Genomic DNA, 25,474 nt, shown 5'->3' with positions numbered 1-25,474 from the left:
GGATTCGTGTTCCTTGAACGGAAACATTCAGCAAAGTTGGGTTGCGGTGAACCCTAGTGCGTTTGCCAGGAGGCACAAAAACAATTGCTTGAGTTTTGTCGGTGTTGATTTTAAGTCGCCATTTGGAACACCAGGAGGTGAATAGATCGATAGCTTCCTGAAGATGTTTGTTGATGTGCTGTATGGTTTTGCCAAGTGCCAGAAATGCAGTGTCATCCGCGTATTGAAAAGTGCTGACAGTTGCTGGAAGAGGTGGAATATCTGCCACATAGAGAAGATAAAGAAGCGGAGACAAAGCAGATCCCTCTGGAACGCCTGAATGTAAAAATACTGGATGAGATAATGAATTGTTAATGGAGATGTAGGCTATGCGTCCAGTGATAAAATTGAATATAAATCGTATGTAGGTGAGAGGCAGATTATATTTAGTAAGTTTGTAGACCAGGCCGTGGTGCCAAACAGTATCAAAGGCTTTCTCTAAGTCGAAGAGAACCAGACAAGAAGGTTTCGTGGAGAGAAATTGATTGTAAATATGGTTGACAAGACGAAGTAGCTGATCATTTATGCTGAATTGAGGGCGGAATCCGGCTTGGTAAAGAGGTAACAGGCGATGATCTGTGCAGTAAGTGTGAAGGCGAGTAACTAGAATTCGTTCGAAGATTTTGCTAAGTGTACTGGTTAACTGAATGGGGCGGTAGGAAGAAACAAGATTGGTAGGTTTGTTAGGTTTCGGAAACATTAAAGTTTTGGACATTTTCCATGTGATAGGAAAGAAACCTGTGCGGAGTATGAATGTGAAGAGTATAGCCAGGAAATGAAGGACACAGTAAGGGGCCTCTTTAATATGCCGGTAAGAGATATTGTCCATGCCAGGTGCACTGTTGCGTTTTCGTTTGGTGACAGTTAGAATGTTATCGACTGTGATAGGTGTTGTAAGTTCTTGGGTATGACTCAATGTGTGGCTGAGTGCGGGCTGGAGGTGTGGAGATTGAAAATCAATTCGATTGACGGGATGTCGAGGATTAGGATGTGTTAAAGGCGGTGTGAATATATCCTGCAGATAAGTAGCGAAAGCATTTGCCTTGTCAGTATCAGTTTGAAGCGGTTGATTATGAAGAAGAATAGGATATGTGGTGATACTACGTTTGCCGCTGAGTTGATTGAACCTTTTCCAGTACTGCGTTGGATGAGAAGTATCAGCTAGCGTATTACAAGTTTTAACCCACTGCCGATGTTTATATGTTGTGATGTAATTGGTGACGATGCGTTGCATGTATCGGTGGTGAACTAATGATTCTCGGTTTCCCGTACGCTCGTAGTCTCGGTAGAACTGACGAGATCTACGTATGAGCGGAAGGTAGTGCGGAGGTAATTTGGGACTGTATGGATTTGAACTGGATGTAGGAATGAAGTTATTGGAGGCCTGATTGATTGTACTGGTTAGGAGATTAATAGAGTTATACATGTCGTCTTCTGATGTTGGTTCGGGAATGTTAGAGAGTTTTGCAGTTAGGAAATTTCGATATCCGATCCAGTCTGCTTTGTTATAGTTAAGAGATTTGCGTGTTAAACTTTTGTGGTTAGAGGTATTAGGATGCGAGCGGTTGATGGTAAGCTTGATTGGCAGGTGATCACTTCCTATTGGATCCAGCACTTCAACGGTACAGGAAGATAATAAGTTTGTAGAAGTAATTACAACATCAGGTGTGGTTTGAGATGATGGTCGGGTGTGCTTAGGTAGCTGATGAAAAGTACCAGTGGTGTGAGTTGTAAGGAAGTTGAGAAAAGTCTGTCGCTGTTGAGGTGTTCTGCTATGGATATTGATGTCGGCCATTATGATATAATATGGGAAGTTATTCGAAATATACTGGAAGAAATCTAACGGAATAATATGACCAGGTCGAACGTAAATTGTAGCAAGCGTAATATATAAGTTTTTGAAGTAGAGGGTTGTTACTAGGTACTCTGGAAGATTGTAATGACGACACGGTATAGAAGAGGGAAAACCTATTGCAACTCCGCCGTTAGCACGTCTAGCTGGCATATTACTGTCTTTTCTTGTGACGGAATATCCAGATATTTTGCAGGAGCTTCGAGGTGTAAGGCGAGTCTCATTGAGAAGAAATCCTGAAGTGCGGTGTTCTTGCAGTAGAAGTGCGAAGAGTGGTTTGTGCTGGATGAGAGAACTGATATTAACAAATATAAAGGATAATGCCATGATGATTCGTAAGAGAAGGAAGATGGAATTAGACTTCGGTTTCAAGTGGACTGACATGAAAGTATACTTTGTGTCCGCTGTAAGTAGCATGGAAGTTCATATGAAAGATTGCACGTGTTGAGTATTGCAGTTGTTGTAGGATGTGAGGGCGGTGAAAAGGATGAATATTTTGAAGTGTGAGTGTGATGAAAGCAAGGAGTTGTTCAATAGTGACGGCCTGGTGTTTGTCAGTAGGTATAGAAGAAGACGGAATGGACTTGGTGTGATGCTGCAAAGGAACAGTCATTTCAGGTTTGGTCGGTTCCGGAGGAGGTCGCTGCTTGCACTTGTAACTGAATGCTGGATGTTGCTCATGACAGGTTGAACAGGTCGGAGGTTGAGCAAGGTTTTGACATTGTCTCGTATTGTGTGGTCCGGAGCAGTACCCACAGATTGGCTGGTTCGAACATTTGTCAGTAGAGTGAGCATTATATTTTTGACATCTTTCACAGCGTAAGGGTAGTGGTGGCTGAGATCTAGAAGGCTCGACTCTATGGCGTTTACGATATATGTATGCCCCATTTGACAGAAGATCGTCGATGGTCTCTTGAGAGTGTGTAAGCACTCTCACCATATATGTTAAGCCGTTGTTGTTACGAATGCGAATGCATTTGGTTATGGTATAGCCTTCGAGTGTAAGTTCTTCAGTGACTTCTTGGTCAGTAATATCAGTATCTACGCCTCGGATAACCACTGACAGCAAAGGCTCTTTACGTGGTGGGGGCCGTTGTTTTAGCGGTTTTTCTGCGAGCCTAGTCAGTGTAGTGCCTTTCCCAAAGATTTCGAATCCATGTTTATTGAGCAGGGTAGTTCGAAAGTTTGCATCGGGAGTCCGTAAGATAGTCCCGTTACGTGTAGGTATGATTTGAGTGATGTTGGCGCGTGGCATGTATTTAACTAGCTGCTTGTACAGATGGTGTGCCTGCGAGTACTTTGGATCAAAGTTGGTAAGTAGAAACTGATAGGTTTGTGGACGAGTGGTCTCTGTTAATTCGGGAAAATTTTCGAGGTCCATTACAAGACCTGATTCACTAGCTGTATCTGACAAGTCGCCTTGATGGATTTTCTTTGATGGCGGTGACTTTTGATTGTCAGTATAGGGTTTCCCGATTAACGACCTAGCAGGACTGGTGTCACGATTTGTACTCGGATTGTTGGCAACTTTTCGTTTTGCTCCTGAAACAGTAGCAGAAGGGGCAGCTAGAACCATAGATAGACCTTGATGATGCCCTAAGTCTCGTGAAGTATCGTGGGACATGATACTGATCTCTGGCCAAAAGGCCGTACCCAAAGCAGTGTGAACCTAACTGTATGATGATGAGATGATAATATGAACAAGGTTAAACTACCCGTTTGGATAGTAGTCTAGGTTGAGTAGCTCCCGTTGCCTTTACAGTAGAACCAGACGCCCTTGGCTGGATCAGTCTGACGTCAAAGTTCTCTTGAGAAGAAACGACAGAGTACCCGGGATGAGGAATAGGAAGGTATACACAAAAGACAGCTTTCAGACGTATGGTACGTCAATAGCTGATGAGATCGATTTCAGTATCGATCTAAGAATGGTGATTAAAAGCGCCTGAGCTCCAACCTATAACTTTGGATTTCAAATCTTTCATTTACGGTTATGTCTTATTTCACGTTTAACAGAGACAAACAGTTTAAGTGTGTGTACTTTAAATAAATTAGGTAACTAGATCTTTTTCTTAAAGTTTACGACATAAAATTATTTTTGAAAGCCTTTATATTTTAATAAGCCTTCTCTAAAATTAATGCACGTGAATTGTGCTTCCATCTCTGAAGTTCTTTTAAGCTATAGGCCTATGTTGTGGATGTCTATATGTTTGTGGTCAATCTTTCGATAATGAGGTCTCGGAAACTACAGGCTCTAGAAAGATGACGTTTTCACTGATCGATTGGAAATTTTGCGTAGATTGTCCAGTTCTAATTGAATATTTAAAAAAGAAAAACATGGCTATTATTTCCTTATTACATTTTTTAGGGTATTCTGTAAGCGTTGAAATTTTAAAAAACTAAAGCATCATATCCTACGCATTATACATTCCAACATCACACTGTTGTATATAGGAGTTGCATATGTCTCAGGCGTTTGTTTCATGGCCAAATAATAATGAAAAAAGAAGGATAAACATTTCTCCAGTCTAAGATGAATCTTTATTGTTTGGAGTGTTTTGCCCAATGAACACCATATATAACTGCCATTATAAATAATTGTGTATGTAATGTATTTGCTTATTACATACTGCATGCAAAAAGAAAGAAAGCACTGGTCATGCATGAATTAGAAAGTCAAACTGGATATAGGCTCAAATATTGAAAACGGTGCGAGATATTGAGAAGACAATAATCGATAAAATCTCCCCTTTATGATACGCCTTGCCGACTTTTTTTCAAGACTTCTTTCACATGTGTCTGTAAAGGGACATGTACATATGTTGTGAGGAATGAGAAGGATATTTATGCTCATATGCGAATGATGCACTGTGTAGAGAGCGCAAGTTCAACTAGTCTATATATTAAAATGCTAGGTTTATATGTTTGTCTCCAAAGAAAAGTTTATATGTTTGTCTCCAATCCTTTCGACAATGAGATCTCTAGAAGTGTGCCATTTTCACTGGTCGATTCCAAATTTTGTGTAGATTGTTCAGTTCTAATTGAATATTTTTAAAAAAACGTGGCCGTTAATTCTTTACTACATTTTTAGGGATACACTGGAACTGTCGAAATTTTTTTTAAAAAAAGTAAAATATCATATCTTATGAGTTATACATTTCAACACATAGTTTTGTACAGGAGTTGTGTATATCTCAGGTGTTTGTTTCATGATAAAATTATAATCAAAAACGAAGGATAACCATTTCTCCAGGCTAAGATGAATCTTTATTGTTTGGAGTATTTTTTTTTTTTTTTGGCCTAATGAACACCATATATCAGTGGCATTATAATTAATTATGAATGTAATGTATTTGCTTATTACGTACTGCATGCAAGAAGAAAGAAAACACTGATCACACATAAATTAGAAACTCCATCCGGAAGTAGGCTCAATCTTGCAATCGAAAAAATCTCTCATTTATGATACCCCTTGCCGATTTTTATCAATACGTCTTTCACTTGTATCTGTAAATGGGACATGTACAGATGTTGTAGGGAATGACAAGGAGATTCATGTTCATATGTGAATGATGCGCTGTGTAGAGAGCAAAGGTTCAGCTAGTTCAGAAATAAAATTTGAAAATATGCTTTGGCTGTTTTTTTTTTTTTTTTTTTTTTTTTTTGGGGCTTATATCTCATTAACCGTACTATGTGGATGCTGTTGCCATAATGATGAACTTGACAAGGGTATACTTCAGCATTAGTTTAATCTCAATAAGTACCATTGACACTCGTGCAACATCAATTTTTAGGTTTAAAAAGAAATTAATTTTTCTTAATTTTCTATAAAACTACTCAATCAGTTTTTGCACTTAAGTATACATCTTATCCTGTACAATTTATCTATATTTAGATAAAAGTGAAAATGACTACGTTTGTGACTTTAATAACTCCTGAACCACCCGACTGATCTCGATCAAGTTTGCAACATAGATAAGGTTCGTGCCTGGGAGTGAAACTATCATTCTACTTTGTCGGTAGAATGTAGGGTAGGGGAGGTATATAAAAAATAAAACTGAATAACTCTTGAAACACGAAAACGATTTCGATCAAATTTGCCACATAGGAACGGTTCGGGTCTGCGATGGTTCTCATCATTTCACTTTGACGGTGCAAATTAGGGGAGACTGTTTTTAGAAATGATCCAAAATTACTGATATTAGTGTTCAATCCATAGTTTTCCGGATCGTTGAGATGAACAGTGACATTTCTGATGTCGTTTAAATCCAAATTCAGACCTGCAACTTGAGGAAAAGGATGGAAGAAAATATATAAAAATTATGGAAAATGATCGATATTAGTGTCGATTCCATAATTTTCGGGGTTGCTGATACGAACAGTGATACTTTTGATACTGTTTAAATCCAAATTCAGCTCCAATTCCATTAGTGCTCCGAAATGAAACATATTTCTCCTCGTGTCAAGATCAGGTATTTTGATAGTAAGTTTTAATGATAAGTGTATTTATTATCTTTTGAAATTTGTAATCGTTAATAGCTAGTAATATTGTTGAGTTCTTCTTTTAACGCTGTTGCTCCTATCATGCTTTTACTTCTTTGGGGCTCCATCCAGCTCATTGCAACTTTAGCACCTAACTGAATCTCTAGATTTTATTACATTACTGTATTTAATTTATTACTTTCTATAAGAGACGAATTGAGTGAGTTCTGTGGAAATCTCGATTTTAACTTTGCTTCGTTTTAACATGCTAACTGTTTTATATTGTAAAATTTTCTTTAAGGTAGTAGGTAGAGCACACGGGATTCGAATTTTTCCCATAACATTTTTATTATAGAATTCTTGTTATATACAATATAACACAGCCACTATAAGTGTGGTCCTAAGACCAATACAAAGGTGTGGTAAAAATAGGTGCCCCAATGATCAGGCAGCCAAGGGAAAGAAACCACAGAGTTCAAGGCAAGCTAAATGCAAGAGGTTTAGAAATCTTCAATGCTGCAGGCAAGCAAAGAGCATTTGGTGTCCCACAGGGCTCCAGACAAGCTCGGTGGTTGTAGTTAGGATTTTTCAGAGCTTCAAGCAAGCTAAGAGAGTGATGAGTTCCCACAGAGCTCTAGGTAAGCTACATGGGTAAGGGTTCTCAGAGCTCCAGACAAGCTAAGAGAGGGGATTTTATCAGCCGTAACTGACATCGATAGAGACGTTACTTAGTGTTTCACATCTTTTTAAGGCGGTGGTGGCGCTAGTGTTCCTCTTCTGATACATGACCTGACGATGATTATGATTCTAGTCACCTGCTTCTTATAGTAGTTGTAGTACAAGAGTATGTGCTGTTGTTTGTAAATAATCAGCACGTTTTGGTGCTTATATAGACCACATGTAGGATATTAAAATATTCATGGAAACTAATTAGGAGGAAGCCCTAATTTTATCTACTAATTAAGGGAAAGAGGACCTAAGATATATATGGTATCTTCAGTTTTAGCAGGTTTGCAATTAATTTGTTAAGAATATCAACTAAATTAGTCCATTAAGATTTTTATTTGAGTAAAGTTTCCAAGAGTTAAATTTAGGTGATAATTGTTAAAAAATTGTAACAATTAAAACATAAATCGTTAATTTTAATAAGTATTCTTGAGCTATCACCTAGGTGAAGATATTGACAGCTTCAAGTGCAGATATTATATTCTCAATCCCTGAAGATGAATGCAATATCTGCATTCGAAAGTCAGATGGCAATATCTTCACCTGGCTGACAGCCTCTGAACACTTACTAAATCACGTCTACAGGAAAAGTTAAGTTCTTCCTTTATCGTTAATGTTTTTGTCGAAAATATACGAATTTTCGAAGGACGTATATCACACAATTTATTATACTAAACATTGAATTAAGAATTTATCTTCAGGCTTGTATTAGTTAGACCAAAGTGGGCACTCAAATTCTACGGTCATTTAACAATATTAATTCTTTGAACGGAAATTTCCTGTGAAAGCGTAATGAATAATATTCCCTTTTATATCATTACCAAAAATCATACGTGCCCTTGCGAAGTTAATACTGTACGATATAGTATACTTGTTTCCACATAGTGAGCAGCCTTAAAAATATAACTTTCTGAAACATAATAGATAATTTGAAGGCTGATCCCAACAGAAGTGCGTAACTATCATAAAACAGAAAGTTTCTCTTTTTGTAAAAAAAAAAAAAAAAAAAAATTCTTATTTGATCATTTGCTTTTCAGTTTTATGGTGGTTTAATTGCAGTGTATTAGTTATAAATTCCGTATAAAAATAATAATTCTACATAATACTCTATCAATTTCACAAGGGGGGGACGCGGTGGCTCAGTGGTGGAACGTTCACCTCTGGTGTATGGGGTCTCGGGTTCAAACCCTACTCCCGTCAAGTGAACTTTGTGGTGGACAAACACCGTGTGCGTGGGTTTCCTCGGGGTTCTCCCGTTTCCTCCTACTTTTATCATTCCACCATTTTCATTCATTTCTCATAACTACCGTCTCCTTTAGCCTAGCCGGCATAATCGTGGGACGTAAAACTCAAAAATTTCATTTCATTTTAATTTTACATGGGCCTTAATTTTATCTATTAAATCAGTGCTTCTCAACTTGTTTCACGCAGTTCCATACGGTATGTCGCAAATTTAAGAACTTGAAGAATTACAAGTATCAATTTTTGAGAGAAACGACACCAGTGAACGCCTCTAGCGGCAGTAACGAATACTCAATTGTACGTAGTCACTACTTCATAGATACTTATAGCCTTTTACTACTTCAATTTATATTAATAATAATATAAATCAAGTAGATGTGTCGCACTGCCATTTGCGCTCAGTAAAGAATGTCATCGATCAATTATATGTTGGAAACCACTGCAATAAATTATATATTAACGTTCACAAATGAACGAGTCTCACTTACCTCCGGTGCATAGGGTTCCTGGTTCGATCTCCGCCCAAGTAAATTTTTGGTGGACAACATTGTGTTCCTGGGTTTTCTCGAGATACTCCCGTTTCTTCTCAACTTTCTCATTCCGTCAATTCTGACATCATCATTCACTTGCCTTAACCATCCGTCTGCCTTACCCTAAACCGCATAATCGTGGAACGTTAAACTGATGGATTTCATTTCACTTCATTTGTAGGAATAAGTCTCATTGCATATTAGAGAAAAAATGTTTTCAATTTAACTCATTATTTTCTTAAACTAAATTTTAACTGTCACTTTTTTCTAACATCAATTTTTAACAAGACTGTCCATGGTTTTGGATTGATTATTTTAACAAAAGAAACACTGACCCACTGTATTTTAAATTATAATATGCAACGGTTTCTAATATCTAACATATTCTTCTTCAGACATTATCGAACATAAATGAAAATACAGACTTATATATAGTCATTGGTAAGACAAAGTTTAAATTCTTTCAACAGATATATATATATAGTCATTGTTATTAAAAAATATTCTATTTGCTTTGTTTCTTTTGTTAAAATAATCGATTTTTAATAAAACGAATTTCTTTTCCATCACCTTGATTTTGAATTTTAATCCGTCAAATCTTTCAATCATGTTTTCCAACTATGAGTTCTAGATAATTTATACAATAAGTCAGAGTATCTAATATCTCATTAGTACTAGTTAAATGTGCAGATGAATAAATTATACGTGCCATAGGACCATAATTGTTTAATACTTATATATGTTGTATCCGTAAAGCTGATTGTTAATCTAGGTCCCTATTCTTCGTAGTTTTTTTTAATTGCCTGTTCCCCATATGACTCGCCGGTAAAACGTACTAACTGGCCACATTATTGCCTGTTTATTTTGGTTAATGATACCACCAACTACGTTTGATTTATGAAAAATATTAAGCTTGAGCTATCATCTAGATGAAGATATTGATATCCGACGTTTCAAATGCAGATACTGGTTGTGTGTAGATGCTCCAAGCAAGGTAGTTTAGTGAAACTTTAACGTAATAATTGCACACCAATAATTAGGCATTCAAGACGTACCATACATGTTAGACGCTAAATAGATGACACCATTTGCAGTGCAAAGTTACACTGTTCGTTAAGATCATACTAGTAAGCTATATACGATTGTATAGTTAGTGCATACGTCTAGTTTTTTACTCCTGGCAAAAACTCTTGAACGAAAGCAAATGCTATTATTTATTTATTTATTTATTTGTAATACGTAGATGGATAGTGATTACCTAAACTGAGTTTGTTAATGGAACCAATCCAACAACACCTTCACTGGTGACGGCGACATTAAGTGTGACTACCCGTATACTTTTCGTTCATTATTTTGTATGATTTGCCTAACACTAATATGCAACCGTCTCAACATCTGAAAGTGACGGGTTGCATAAACATATAAACACTTTTGATATGCTAATTCAAGTCGATTCGCCAACTCTGGTAATTCAATCTGTTGTAGTTGGTGTCTTCCAGTTTCGCCTATTCTTGTTCCGCCTACTAGCCTCTCAATAATATTATCAAGATTTCTACGTTATCAATATTGTAGGCGAACCAGGAATTTCTGTTTTGTCTATTCCTGTTTCACCTACTGTTAAGATGAAGGGATATTTTTGAGTTTGGGATTTTCTTCGGCATTTTATTTTAAAGATGAATTCAGTTTTTTAAAAAATAATTTAATATTAATGAAAATGCGCCTTGCGATTTAAACAGCTAACGAACAAGAACGGGAGAAAGCAGATATTACGTACTTTCACTTTTATCTAAAATCACCCTAACTAGTGATTTTAGGTAAAAAGGGAACAATTTATTGCTCTGATTGGCGTTTCATTGGGAAGAGAACTAATCAGAATCTCAGAATATGTCTACTTTTGAATCGAAACTTTTAAGGAGCCACCGGGAATATAACGTGTGTGTGTTAGTCTTGTGTTAAACTTCGTGTGTGCCATAGAATAGAATAGAATATGTATTTTATTGTCATTAAATAACAAATGTTGTAATAGACAGCGTCAATAATATACAAAAATCAGATCATTTGTTATAATTTACACTTTTCTTCAAAATCAAACCACTATAAATAACATTATTTACAGGAAATACTTTACATTTGTTTTCGAAATCGACATTACACATCCTTCCAATATAGTATATTGGTAATACATTATACAGTTTCATACCAGTATATTTATATCTTCTTGGGTTGTATTTAGCCTAACATATGGGATATTTAAATCATCTTTACGTCTTGTATTATATGAGTGAGTATGACTGTGATAACCAATACCATCCTGATTTTCTCTAATGTGCATAAGGCATCCACAAATGTACAAAGAAGAAACTCTCATGATATACATTTTCTTAAAGAATTATCTTCATGGTACAGTATTTTTTGTTTCTGTATTAGATTCATTGAGATAAAGTTCGTTATACTTTAACTATGTTGATTGCATTTCTAACGTTTCGTTAGTTTTAAGACCTTAATGGGAGTTAAAATTATCTGTACTTAGAAATGTGTCGTCAGCGGATAAAACACATTTACAAGGCAGAAAACTTGGGAAGTCATTTACATAGATAAGAAAAAGTAAAACTCCTAAGACCGCCCCTCAGGCACTGCTGATGTTACATTCAAAACACTTGACCTTTCATTTGCAATACGGGCTGCCTGTCGTCTATTACTAAGATAGGACTTCATTAATGACAACTCAATTTCCCTGATGCCATGATAATATAATTTTTCACCAATACATCGTGTGACATTGTATCGAAAGCTTTACTCGGATCTTGCAGCGTTGCACACGTATATAAATTACTTTCAAAATTGTCTAATATATATGTCACTATTTTCCACAGCCTTAATCGTGGAGCACCCGGTTTGAATCCAAATTACGAAGTTTATTCGTTTCTAGATAGTTCAGTAAATAATTTTTAGTATATTGATCAAAACCTTTGGATATAATTGGCACTAAGAATATAGGATTATTATTATTAGGTTTACTTTTATTGTTTTCCTTATGTGTGGCTGTAGTGATTGTCAATTTAAGGCAGTCAGGTAGATTTCCTCTAGAAGCATCCAGTTAAATAGGTAAATTAAAGGTTCAATTATATTATCAATTACTTTTTTTTAACAAATTGTTAGAAAATCCATAGAAATTCTCACTGTTTGAAGTTTTCAGCTTACTAACGATCTATAAAACTGTTCTGGTATTAATTGCTGTCCACAAAAAAATTGACTCAATACTACTTATATTTTGCTGTGCTAATAAACTTCTAAATTCAAAATCTTGATTTTCGGAAAAACAGTTTTCATCTTTTTGTTTATCATTTAATTCTGTTATACTATTCACAAAATATTCACAGAGCTCGTTTACGGATGTTGGCATGGAATCTTGAACAGCGTGTATTCCAATTACCTTATTAATTGTAGACCTAGCTGCTGTACATTTATTCTTTGAATTATTTATTTATTTGCAATAATTTTTGCTGCTTATCTCTTTTCTGTATATCTTGTTAGCAGTTTTATATTTTTCTTTATCAGTCGGTGATTTTGTAGTGTTGGTAATATTATGCAACATGATTAGTCTATTTTGTTGTGATTTAAGATGTGGTGTATACCAAATAAAAATTGTTTCAACACATTTAGTCGCCCATATGGTAGTTCTCTTAACCTTTTCCGATCAGCATTAATTTAGATATGTAATCAAGGTACGCATAAAAACTCAGAATTGTGGAACCTCAGAAATTTCCTAGGCTTTTTCCTGGGCTCGTGCCGCACATCTTTTAAAATTATAGATAGAATTGTATTCTGAGTGTTTTGTGAGAATATTTGTGTAACAAGTGTCTTTATCCTCATGGATATGTCGAACTTTGTTAACATTAAGCGTGTAGGTTAACTGTTTGAATATAAAGATTATTTATACCGGATTAGCAGGCATAGTGGTGAGAAGACTTACGTGAAATGTACACTTCGATGCAAACCCACTGTACTTCTTGGAGATAAACCCATAAAATCGTCAGGTATACATTCGCACGAGTCGGAAGGAACGTTAATTGAAGCCAGACAACAATCAGTGGATAAAATGACGAACAGAGTAATCGAGGATCCAATTCAACCATACGTTCATTTCTTTGGTGTAAGGTACAACACAGTGGCATCAATTTATTTTGCCACAGACTTTCGTTGTATAATAAGCACGGAGTTGGTTTGTCAAATTTCACCAATGAACTGTGGAGTAGCCAAGTGGAAGAGTCAAGAAAATTTCATAGTCACCCTACTCACCCATTAATTTTTGTTGTATTGCATGAAGTATTAACAAAAGTGACAAATGCGTAAGAACAACTGACAGTGTTGAGGGATAACATTCAAAACAGATTAAAAAAATGTCTTATGATCACCCCAATATATTTACAGTGTTGGAGGTATTAAAGCAAGACAGCAGAAGAATGAAAGTCTAATGCTTTACTGGAGATAGGGAGCGTCCAAAGGTGCGGAATACTGTATCCTATTGCATGCATTTAGAAAAGTGGGTATGAGTGTACGACAGAAAAAATGTACATTTATACAAAGAAAAAAAAAAGATGTCCAAATAACATGTAGATAACATAGCTTTTCCCTATTTTTAATTTCCTTTAATCCTGATCACTTAGTTTTATTTCGTGCTAAAATGTTTTTAATTTCTTTTGGTGACTCGCATTAAATCAATATTCTGGATTTACTATATATAAAGCTTAAATCCCAAGCTCAAAAAATTCCCTTTGTTTTAATAGTAGGCGAAACAGGAATAGGCCAAACCAGGAAGGAATCGTTGTAGTTTGACCGAAGGCAACCCGTCTTCGCCCAGGAATTCTACTCGTTCATTCCACTGGATGATTCGTTCTTTTGGAATGAATCGTTCCGGATCACCACTACAGATTGTGGAAAGCTTAGAATGTAGATGGACTCAACTATATAAAATAATCAGATCAGTTATAAAATAATATTAAAAATAAATACATATTGTCAAGTAATAGTGAAAAACAAAGAGAAGGCGAAGTACAAGATTATATATTTGTATCGTTCAGTAACATACATTTAGGTGTAACTTTATATAGATATATGAGGGTTGTCCTTGTAAAATATGTCATGACACCCACATATCGTTTATCTATGTTATTTCCCATCTGTGTTCTCTTCTTTTTTTGTCCCCTTCTTCTTTACTATTATTTGTGCTGTTGTAGCTGCAGAGTTGTATAAAGACCGTTATTTTTCTAAACTGATGGCTACCGAAACGACATCAAGAAGTGTGGATCTAAAAAAAAAAAAAAAAAAAAAAAAAAAAAAAGTGTTGCTGTCTCGTTTCCACCGGTTTGTTTTATCTCTTGAAAAATGATTGTTTGCTGCTATTCTTTTGTGTCGCCAAGCTTAATACCTCACGGATGACATCCTTTATAGCTAATCCATTATATGTATACAATTTCCCCACTCTTTCATTTTTTATACCTTTTTTGTTTTAACGCATCGCAGTTTATTTCCGTTCTCCTTCCGTCCTATCACTGAGGCACTAACAAAAGGTAAATACGTTTAATTCATCCTCTGGCTGCAATCAGAGGAAATTTTCCCCTATTTGTTTTATTCCTCTGAATTTTGTAAATCCAAAATTTATAGTAATATGTGAGTTAATCCCACGTAAAACTGATATATCGAAAAGAATTTTGGGGCCGCGATGGTTCAGTGGTACGTGTCTAGTAGTCGTGAAAAGTTTGTTGAAGTACGAAATAAATCAGGAAGATTTTTTTAAAAAAAGCGGTAGAGCGTTCACCTCTGTTGCATAAGGTCCTCGGTTCGATCCCAGCTTGCGCCATGCGAACTTTGTGGTGGACAAACACCGTATGCATGAGTTCTCACATTTCTTCCCACTATCTTCATTCCACCATTTCATTCATTTTTCGTCATCACCATCTTCTTTAGCCTAGCCGGCATATCCGTGCGAAATGAAACTTAGATTTCATTTCATTATTTTTTCGAAAACAAATTAAAATATACTAGTGATATGTGTACCATAATTAAACGGAAGTTAGTTTTTGACATAGAAGAAAGTTAAATTTATCTCTTTGCCATTACCAGATTTCAGTTTTAGGCAACATTTCTCGCCTTCGGCACCAGAGACTGGATTCTATTCCCGGCGGGAGCTCGTCTCATCCGAATCAGATGGTAAATGTAGGTAAACATTTTATGCAGCTTCGGTGCTGAAAGGGCACTGCTCTCCAGTCTAACCAAACAATTTTAGACAACAAAAGTACAAATTTCAAGTTTTGAAGAAATGGTAAAATAAATGACTGATTTTTATTTCACATTGATGAATGAGGACGAACGTTTTAAAACGACAACAGTTGTCGTTACCGGCACGATGTATAAATGGACCTGAAACGAAAAAGTGCCAGGTTTCGCTCCTTTCGATGTTTGTCTTCTAAAAGTGTATGGAAGATTGAAGGTATTACATGTTTTTTTTTTTAAACTGCTTGTATCCAGTTTATTATTAAAAAGAGAGGATAAAGATTACAATGTACACTCATGTCCAAAATGATTGTTTTCATATTTACAACTGTCTTATTGTAAGAATATAATTTGATAATGATTTTGCAGGGTACTTTTAATACTGATACTACGTGTATAATCGGCAAATGTATATTTGTGGTTAATTTCATAGGAAAAGAATTATAAAAATTAGAATGAGTAAAACAAAATGATGCTAATTGATAAGAAAGTTTTATTTTCGTTTTATTGTTCTTACTTACTGCTCTTTTGACATGAAATTTTCCACAGACATACAGTATCTTTGCCTATTATACAGATACTAACATTATAAGAAATACCAGGTGAATTCCTTATCAAATTATATTCCGGCAATAACATATTTATAGACATGCGACAATAATTTTGGACATGAGTGAAACAACAATAATATATTCATCATCATCATAGGTATTCTGCCTTTATTGGCAGGTCACTTGCCGCAGCTGAGAAGCTTCCATGCTCCACGATCCTCCGCTAACCTTTTCGTCTTCGCGTATGATCTTTCTGTTTTAATATCATCCATTAATTGTAGTCTCCGTCGCCCCCTCCCTCTCTTTCCCGCCACCATACCCTCTAGGACGTCCCTCATGATACAATCTCTTCTTAGGCAATGTCCCAACCAGTTTCTCTTCCTCTTCCTAATAATATCTAAAAGTGTTCTTTTCTCACCCACCATTTCTAACACTCTCTCATTCGTTTTCCGCTCGACCCAACTAACTCTTTCCATTCTTCTCCACACCCACATTTCGAAGGCTTCCAGTCGATTTTCATCACCTTTACGTAATGTCCACGTTTCCGCCCCATACAGCACAACACTCCACACGAAGCATTTTATGAGTCTTTTTCTCAACTCTTTGTTCAAGGTCCCACAAAACAGACTTTTCTTTCTTTTAAAGGCTTCTTTCGCCATTCCTATCCTTGCTTTTATTTCACGTTCGCATTTCATGTCATTACTAAGAACACTACCCAGGTATCGAAAACTATTCACTTGTTCTATTTTCTCCCCTCCTACTTTTATATTTGACACAGACCCCTTCGTTCCAATCACCATGGCTTTTGTCTTTCTAACATTTATTTTCATCCCATATTCTTCAAAGCCCCTTCTCATTTTTTCTAACATTTTATTGATTTTCTTTTCAGATTCTGCAACAAGGGCCATATCGTCTGCAAATCTTATGCATCTAATCATTCTACCTCCTACCGAAATGCCATCATCATCATGTAGGCTCTTTTTCACTATCTCTTCTAGATAGACATTAAATAGTGTTGGCGAGAGGCAGCATCCTTGTCGAACTCCCCTTCCAATTGCACTCTCTTCCGTCAGTTCTTCCCCTATCCTAACACTTACTTGTTGGTTCATGTATAAGTTTCTTATGAGTCTTCTATCTTTCCATTCCAACCCTATCTTTGTTAGAACTCCCAACAACAATTCCCAATTCACGCGGTCAAAAGCCTTTTCTAGATCAATAAATACAACATACACCTCTTTCCCTTTTTCTATAAATCTTTCACCGATCGCCCTTAATAATCCAATAGCATCTCTTGTGCCCTTGCCTCTTCTGAACCCGAACTGCTCTTCCTCAACATCTTTATTTGTTCTTCCATATAACCTTCTGCTCAGTATTCGGAGCAGAATTTTAGCTGCATGAGCTATGAGACTAATAGTTCTATAATCCTCACATCTCTTTGGGTTCGATTTCTTCGCAGAAATAATATATTAGACATTGTGAATTGCGTAAGTAGGACTAAGGGAAACTGTTCAAACCTAATAGCTCTTTGGATCACAGAAGTCTCTTCTTCCGATCCCGGAATCTATAACCTGTGTGTTAATCCCAATACTATTTGCTCAGTCATTCGATAGAGCAATTATTATAGTAATCAAATGCAAAGATTCAAAATCACAACGATACATCATCAAACAATGACACATACAATAAATATAATTCAGTAATTTTGTAAAAGAGATGAGTCAGCTGCAGACTATTATAGAAATACCACAATAGCCCTTGCGAAAAACAGATACAATGATAGATAAATATATAAATCATAAAGTAGAATGCAGATTTCCATATAAAATTCAGAGCGTGTTTTAAGAATAGTCTTAAAGAAGAGATAAAGAAAACAGAATCTGTAGAAGCAGCAAGAATTATAAAAACTATATCGTAATTGTTATTATGATTATAATTTTAGCTAGTGTACTTAGGGATGTCCCATTCAGCACCAGAGGTAACAAATATCCTTTGTAAATCCTTCCAAAGAACAGATGGGTAAGTAGTAATGTTAAGTCGAATTGTTTCCCGGAAGCAAAGGAGTATAATTTCAATGACAAGAATTTCAAGCTTTGCAGAAAAAATGTTGATACAGCTGTATCTACGTATTAGTAGGATGTCAAAAAATAGAAAATATGCAGGTAGATCAAGGTTATCTCTCTCTCTCTTTCTATATATATAAATATACCTATATATAATGAAGCTATACGTTTACAATTCAAAAGTACGTTATAAGTAAAAAGCATTAACGATTGACTTAATTTTTGAGTTACCGGTGTAGTACGTAACTAGTTAGAAGTAAGATTGGCGAACAGGTTTCATAAAGTCTTAACATTTTTTTCCAATTTCTCACTGGAAGAAAATAATTTATTATTATTATTATTATTATTATTATTATTATTATTATTAGTAGTAGTAGTAGTAGTAGTAGTAGTAGTAGTAGTAGTAGTGGTAGTAGTAGTAGTAGTAGTAGTACTACTACTACTACTACTATTACTACTTGTCACAAAATGCATTGTGATTTGTTTGACGTTGCTGTTTCTCCGTTTCAAACTGAAATCAGAAAAGTATATTATTAACGTACGTATATATGTTAACACGTTATCCTCCGAAACTTTTACAAATCTCTCCATTCGAGGTAGTAATTTTGATTGTGGTCAACTTGGCGGTTAGCGAACGTGGTGTTTCAGCAAAACGCGGAATCACAAACATTCTGCTTCCATAATTGATAACATCGTATGAAGGTGGGTGGCTTGGGCCACACTTACAGTTTGAAAATTGTTATCGCTTGGTAGTGTGTTGGAGGAGTGATTGTTTGTAAAGATGGGTGTTATTTTTATATTGCGCATGGTCTGATTTGACCATTGAATCTACGTGGAAAATACAGTGAAGATCACTCTTAGACAGCAGGTTTAATATTAGACTAAGAAACTGGTCAAGTGCTATAAATGGACTATTGGAATGTATGGTTCAGACTTGGACATTGCGGAAGTTAGAAAATAAATATTAGAGAGCTTTCGAATGAAGTGTTGGAAGCAAATGGAGAAGATAAAATAGATAGAGAGAGTAACAGACGATGTTGTTTTGAAACGAATAAGAGAGAAGAGGGCGCTTTTAGCCAGCATCCTTCGTAGGAAGTTCAACAGGAGTAGACACAGTTTGCGGAGAAATTGTCTTCTTCATACCGACATAGAGGGAAAGATGGAAGGAAAGCGAGGGGTAGGAAGATGAAGAACAAAACTAATCAATGATTTGAAAAATAGAAGAAAATATTGGGAGTTAAAAGAAGAAGCTGAAAATCGAGAAACGCAGAAGAAACATTTCCAGACTAAAAATAAAATAAAATAAAATAAAAACACCAGTCCCACCACCCGCCAACAGGCTGAATACTACTACTACTAACAGTAATAATAATAATAATAATAATAATAATAATAATAATAATAATAATAAATGGAAAACTGCACATGGTCTCTGTCAAATCTACGGCTAGGTTATCCGTGATATATAAGTAAAAATTATATACAATATAAAACAACCATACATAATAAATATACAGTAAATATTGGTTTGTGATTCGAAAGCTGTGTTATAAATTGTGTTACTTCGGCATGGTATTTACCTACAAAATGATACGGCGTATTCTTTATTTTTCCCCTTCCACCTGTGACGGTAGATCTAAAATTGTTAATTCTACGAAATACTCAACATTCATTCATATTGTGTTACTCCTCCTAGTAGCGAACACCATAAGTGACCCTGATGTGCATTTGGAAACAGCTGTGAATATATGATGACCAGTAACCAGCGAAACGAAAAAAGAAATATCAGGTTGTCTATTATTCTTTCTTTTCAATGCTTTGCAACATGAATTCGATTGTTTGTTATCAATTTCTTGCTAACCTTCAGAACAATAAGCTTTTTCTATTGTATCTTTTTATTTCAGTTATATAATTTGTAGAAAATCAATCTGTAGATAATAATGGAGTTTGTGTTTTCATTTTTCAGTTTGTATTTTTAGTAACCACAAACATAACTTGATATTAAAATAAAACCTTGTTTTCTTCATTGTGCTTGTTTCTTGAAATGCCAATTAAGTATTTGGAAATAAGAATGTGCTTGTGGTTTTCAATATTGTTTTATTATAATTTTGAGAGCTACAAATTGTCAATATAACTGAAAAGAATATACACTTTAAACAAGCAGTTTTTAATTAATTTAGTACATAAAACACGAAAGGCGAATGTTCAAATCAGGGGTGTAGCCAGCAGGTTTGTGTAGGGAGGGCCGTCGTTTTTTAGGGGGGGCCAGCTACAATGTACAAAGCCAAAAAATGTGTTGCTGCTAGTGTTTTTGAGGCCTGAAAGAAAGGAAAATTTTGGTTTCCTTCTGGAAAACTAAAAACACTATTTTAGCTTATTATTATTATTATTATTATTATTATTATTATTATTATTATTATTATTATTATTATTATTATTATTATTATTATTATTATTATTATTATTATTATCCATAAATTATATTCAAGATAATTTTTATTATGCTTAATCAAGAACTACTGCCCGGGACCAAACGCTATACTTTTGTGCATAACTATAAAGGTAACCAAGAAAGTTCTGTCCCTTTTCGTGGAGATCTGTGTTCAATTGGACCTCACACTGTGAGTTGAATGCGAGTGGAGATAAGGCGAACGTCAGTTGTTGGTGTGGGTATATCCAACATACTATCTGGTTGTGGCAATTCAGACACACCGTGAACTTGCGTAAGACAGAGGGAACATGGGACATCCACAGAGCGTCATAAGAGCATGTATGCTGAACGAGTTCAAATGGATGTCAAACGCCGCTGTAGCGGGACAGAAGATATGCCAGACCTTTGGTGAGGGTGTCGTGACGACGCGGACATTGCAGCGATGGTTTAACAAGTTTAAGGACAATGACGAAACAACCGAAAACACCACGTGCCAGAAGACCAACACATGTACAAAGAGGAACAGGGAATACAATTCAGTGTGTGGAGAAACCATTCGGCAGCACATCCATCAACTTGTGAAGCACTACAAGTTGGGTCGATGGGTCTCTCATATTTTGACTCCGGGCCAGAAGGCAACGCGGCAGTCGCCTGTGTTTATTTACTGTTTCGGCGCCATTTCTGGACAGGGCGTTGACATGTGGTAAAAAGTGTGTCCTATACGAAGCTCCACCGTGCCGTCATCATTGGTTAGCATCCCATGAACCGATTTCAAAACAGCCGAAACCAGCACTGTACCAGAAGAAGGTCCTTCTGTGTGTTTGGTGCATCGTGCATCGGGAACTGCTACCAGCTGGTCAGAGTATCAGCGCAACTGTAAAGTGTCAGTAGTTGAGCTGTGCTCAACAAAAACTCAAAACTCTGGAGCCATCACTTCTGAATTGCAAATGGGTCCTCGTTTACGGGACAATGCTAAGTCCCACGTGGCTATAATGACTCAGGACACCATTTTTCGCCTAGGATGGGAAACAACATTGCAACCACTATATTTTCAGGTATTGCACCGTCCGATCATCACCTGTTCCATTCTTTGGAAATCACTTTAGAGGACGCCAATTCAAATCCCTAGTAAAAGTTCAAAATGCACCTGATACTTTCTACGTTTCACGGCCCACCAAGTTCTACTGCGATGGATTCCATGGCCTTCCAGAACGTTTTCAGAAGGCCGTCGATGTTGATGGGGACTATTTTTGATCTTCCAGGTTAGGTGACATATCGATGTTCAAAGGTGGTCGGTGAAAAAGCAACAAAAGTTTTCTTGGTTACCTTTATATTTAAATTTAAGACTTTGTATACAGAACCTATGTACAGAAGATTGATTTTCTTTGAAATTTCACTTAATTTCTTTACGGTTTCCTGACAGAAATATTTATTTATTATTCGTGACTAAAAAACATAATTATTTTATTACACTCAGTAGAAATAAAAGAGAGAGCGAATGAAATCCAAATTGAATAAAAGCATTGTTTCTCACCAAATTTTCCATCCTCTATGTCTTTTATAACACTTGTTTAAAGCATATAAAAATATACTGTACTTACAAATCAGTTTAGTACCTTTGTTTCATGGCTGTATTTGTAGTACCTTGTTAAAATGTTTGTCCCCAAACTGTCAAATATAAATCGCAGTAAATTGTGTAATCTGCTGTCACAGAAAACATCCCATTTTTCGATCGGTATAAGGAAGAGATACTATACTATTTTTCGATCGGTATGGAAAAACAATATTTCTCCATACTATTTTACCATAAATTATTAATTGTCAATAAACATTGTTACTTTTAAATGAATGAAGCGAGATAATTTTACTATGATGTTTTAAAAGCTAGTCATTTGGGGTGGCCAGGATACCATTTATGGGGGCCAGGCCCCGATGGGCCCCCCTTGGCTACACCCCTGGTTCAAATGTTATTGGTCTTTTGTTTCTTAATCTACATTAGAAAATAATTTCAGTTTATTCGAAGAACCATTTTGTTTTAATACGAATCAAGTTTGGTTGAAATTGCTCCAGGAGTATGTATCTATACGATATTGTTATATTCCAAGTCACTCTTCTGCTGTTCGTTTTCATCGCATAGGAAGGGAGGGGTGACTGAATGTTCCGCACACATACTGTGTATACAGCACATGCTAATGTCCATATTATGTTGGACAGAATTATAATGGCACATTAGTTTTTTGGACTACAAGTTTTACAATATTATCGAGTATGGGGCTTCTGATTTCTTAATACATAAATCAGTCAATATCAAAATATAACGGCAAAATGTTCCAAAACCAATCGTATTCCACTGATTTCCGTTACCTGCATTACTACATTATATATATATAAGAAAATACCATTTTCCAGAAATCAGTTATGAAATAGTGTTTGTTGTTCATCATCAGTTTAAAAAAGCAGTCTCGCCCGCAGTATCTTTCTCAACTGAAAGAGAGAGGAACAATTAATTACATATATGATTTTCTTCGAATATTCCGGGAATTATCGCTGCATAGTTTGATATGGAGTTATAACAAACGCAATTAGTCGGCTATTTTCCAGAACGTAGAAATGATTACTGCAATATTTTCATTCTTTTGCAGAGGATCGTCTTAATGGGAACTAGCGTTTAAGCTCCAATCTTGACTCAACTTTCGAATGTCTCGCTCTTATCCGTATCAATTAGTGTTCTTTATTCAAATCCTTTCCTTTATCAATTTAATGGAAACTTTTCGACTACAGTTCAGTGTATCTAACAAGGTGTTGACCACAAGCAAACTTGGATCTCTGCTCTTCCAATTTCCTTCGCTACAAGTCACCAAATATAATGCAAATAATAAGATAAAAAAGCATTGTAAAGTTACGTCGTTTGAGTAACATATAAGCATTAAAGTGCGTAAAGTTCTAGCGTACAAGCTGAGTAAAGAAACCATTGAGTCAATCAATTAGACGTAGGATAGTTTTAAACACAAGGTGTGAGAAGTAGTGCTCTCAAACGGGTCGGGTCAGGCTACTCGGGTCGGGTTGTCGGGTCGGGTCAGTCGGGTTATTCGGGTCAGGTTGTCGGGTCGGGTTGTCGGGTTAGGTCAATCAGGTCGGATCACGGGTCGGGTCGGTCTTCAACCCGACCCGACCCGATCCGCTGAGAGCACTAGTGAGGAGCCAGGGTGATTGAGTTATTGGGTAAGTTTATCTCAAGAAAGGCACTAATAGTGATAATTTGTTACTCCAATAATTAACACTAAAATCTGTAATCCATAAAATGTATTAGTTATGATATGCCTTACACATTTTAGTTCATTCCACTGATTACTCGATATAGACCATTTTATTTGCCCCCTCCCCCAAGTGCAGTAGAGAGAGAGTCCATTTTTTTTTATCAGTGAGATTTATAACCCAGAGTGTGCGTCCAACGCAGCCATCGATTTAGAGTCTTAAGTTGGTTGCTGTTGTGAGGGTACTCTTCTTCTTTTTCGTAACATAAGTGTCTTGTTTGGATTATTTGCGTGACGAGCGAGCAAGATCTTGCGCTGGAATTTCTTTTTCGATCCAGACAAGGCTCCAACCGCTGTTGGACATCTTTCTCGCCACAACAAAAGCTTCTGTCTTTTATCGCAAGGAAAGGAAAGGGGAAAAAAGTATCTAGAGCAGTTTCTTTTCCTTCCTTTGAAAATTTATTTGGTACTTATTTACCACCATAATCTCCCAGTATGCATTCATAAGCGCGTTCCTATCATCTTGTACCACTTAGCTTCCGAGAAGACTTCAGAACTTCGTGGCTGGAAACATCTGTCAAATGTTCTCAACAAAAACGAATTTTATTTAGGAATTTTCATGTGAATAATTTAAAATCTTGAAACACACTTTTATAACAAAATTGCTGTAGAATTTTGGCTATTTGGCACAACTCAAATACGTTTCTTTGTTTGCTATTTTTGTTTGTTTGGAGTTAATGCTTCTCTCCATCGCATATGCTGTACTGTATATGATAATAACCGCATCTACAGTTTTACCATATGATGGTCTGAGTCATAGTCATCGTACTCTGGAATTTAGCTAACAATTTAGTCGTAACCCATAAATCTAAAGACGTTCCAGTTTCTTTAGATTAAATAGTTACACTTGAAAATCTAAACATTTAATCTAAAATGGTTGTTAGTTTGAACGTCCTTGTGGCAAGCAATTTCCTTTGGATTTGTGTGTATCTTGTATACAACGATTGTTTCAGAATCTAGCGACTGTTTTCATTAGCTTTCATTAAATTCTAAATGTTGTTCCTACTAACTCGAGTTTTCTTCCAATTGCTTGTGTAGCGTTTATACTTTCAGAACCGTATATAAAGTATATGAAAGTTATTGTAAAATACTTTGACCTGTATTTTCAGTAAAAATGTTAAACGTAGATTGTTTTGTTATTACAGAAAGAGTAAAAATAAAGTGTAAGATGAAATTTTCAAGATGCATCAATCATTTTGCTGTTGAACAAGTATAGTTTTATTGAGAAAGTTTATAAATGTATGTTGAGTTGGGAAATTTTTTAGGGGTGGGAGTAGTCTGGACCCAGTGGACCTCCTGTGGGTGCGCCTCTGGTAAAAATTAGAATTCTGGAATCGATTCAGCATCCTAACAATAGGTACAATCGTCTTTCTTAGCTCTCTATTTAAGCAGAAATTGGCAGAAATCAACTATTCCTAGTTTTAACGTTGATTACTATAGAGTACAAACTGGTAATAGATCGCGAAAAGTAAGATTCTACAAACAATTAATTGTTACAGAATATACACCACCTTCACTCTAATCCCTCAACTAACACTGGAAGTAGTAGAAACTACTGTCACTTCAGGTTTCAATGTTACTTGAGAAAATAATACAAGCCAAAATCATTTATGTGGTGTATACGCACACATGACGTTGTCATTTGTTATACTTAAAAGGTTTCATTTAAATTCTCATGCCTAAAGCTTACATTCGTATTCAATCAATAGCACAATATCTGGAACACGAAGCACTTACATAAATCAGGAGCATACGGAAGCTGTATAATAAGTATACTTTTCATGTACGGATCTTTTCCTTAGTTAAAACTAGCCGAGTCCCCGTTCGGCTGTATTCGGATTTAAACTGCATCGGAAGTGTCACTGTTCGTCTCAGGAACCCCGAAGATTATGGATTCAACACTAATATCGGTAACCACAGTTCTGACCAGAGCAGAATGAAATATATTAAAAACTATACTTACAATGTGTTACAGTT

General features: G+C 35.9%; 1 protein-coding gene across 2 annotated transcripts in view; it reads left to right on the top strand.

The window, feature by feature from the left end:
* The window catches only part of LOC145681474 (uncharacterized), a 561,318-nt gene that overhangs the window by 32,144 nt on the left and 503,700 nt on the right, over positions 1-25,474 (top strand). The window lies entirely within an intron of this gene.

Source organism: Thermobia domestica, chromosome 3 (assembly GCF_964235325.1).
Source record: "Thermobia domestica chromosome 3, izTheDome1.hap1.1, whole genome shotgun sequence".
Classification (NCBI taxonomy): domain Eukaryota; kingdom Metazoa; phylum Arthropoda; class Insecta; order Zygentoma; family Lepismatidae; genus Thermobia; species Thermobia domestica.
The sequence above is the reverse complement of the archived record's forward strand: the minus strand, read 5'-3'. Positions and strand labels throughout refer to the sequence as shown.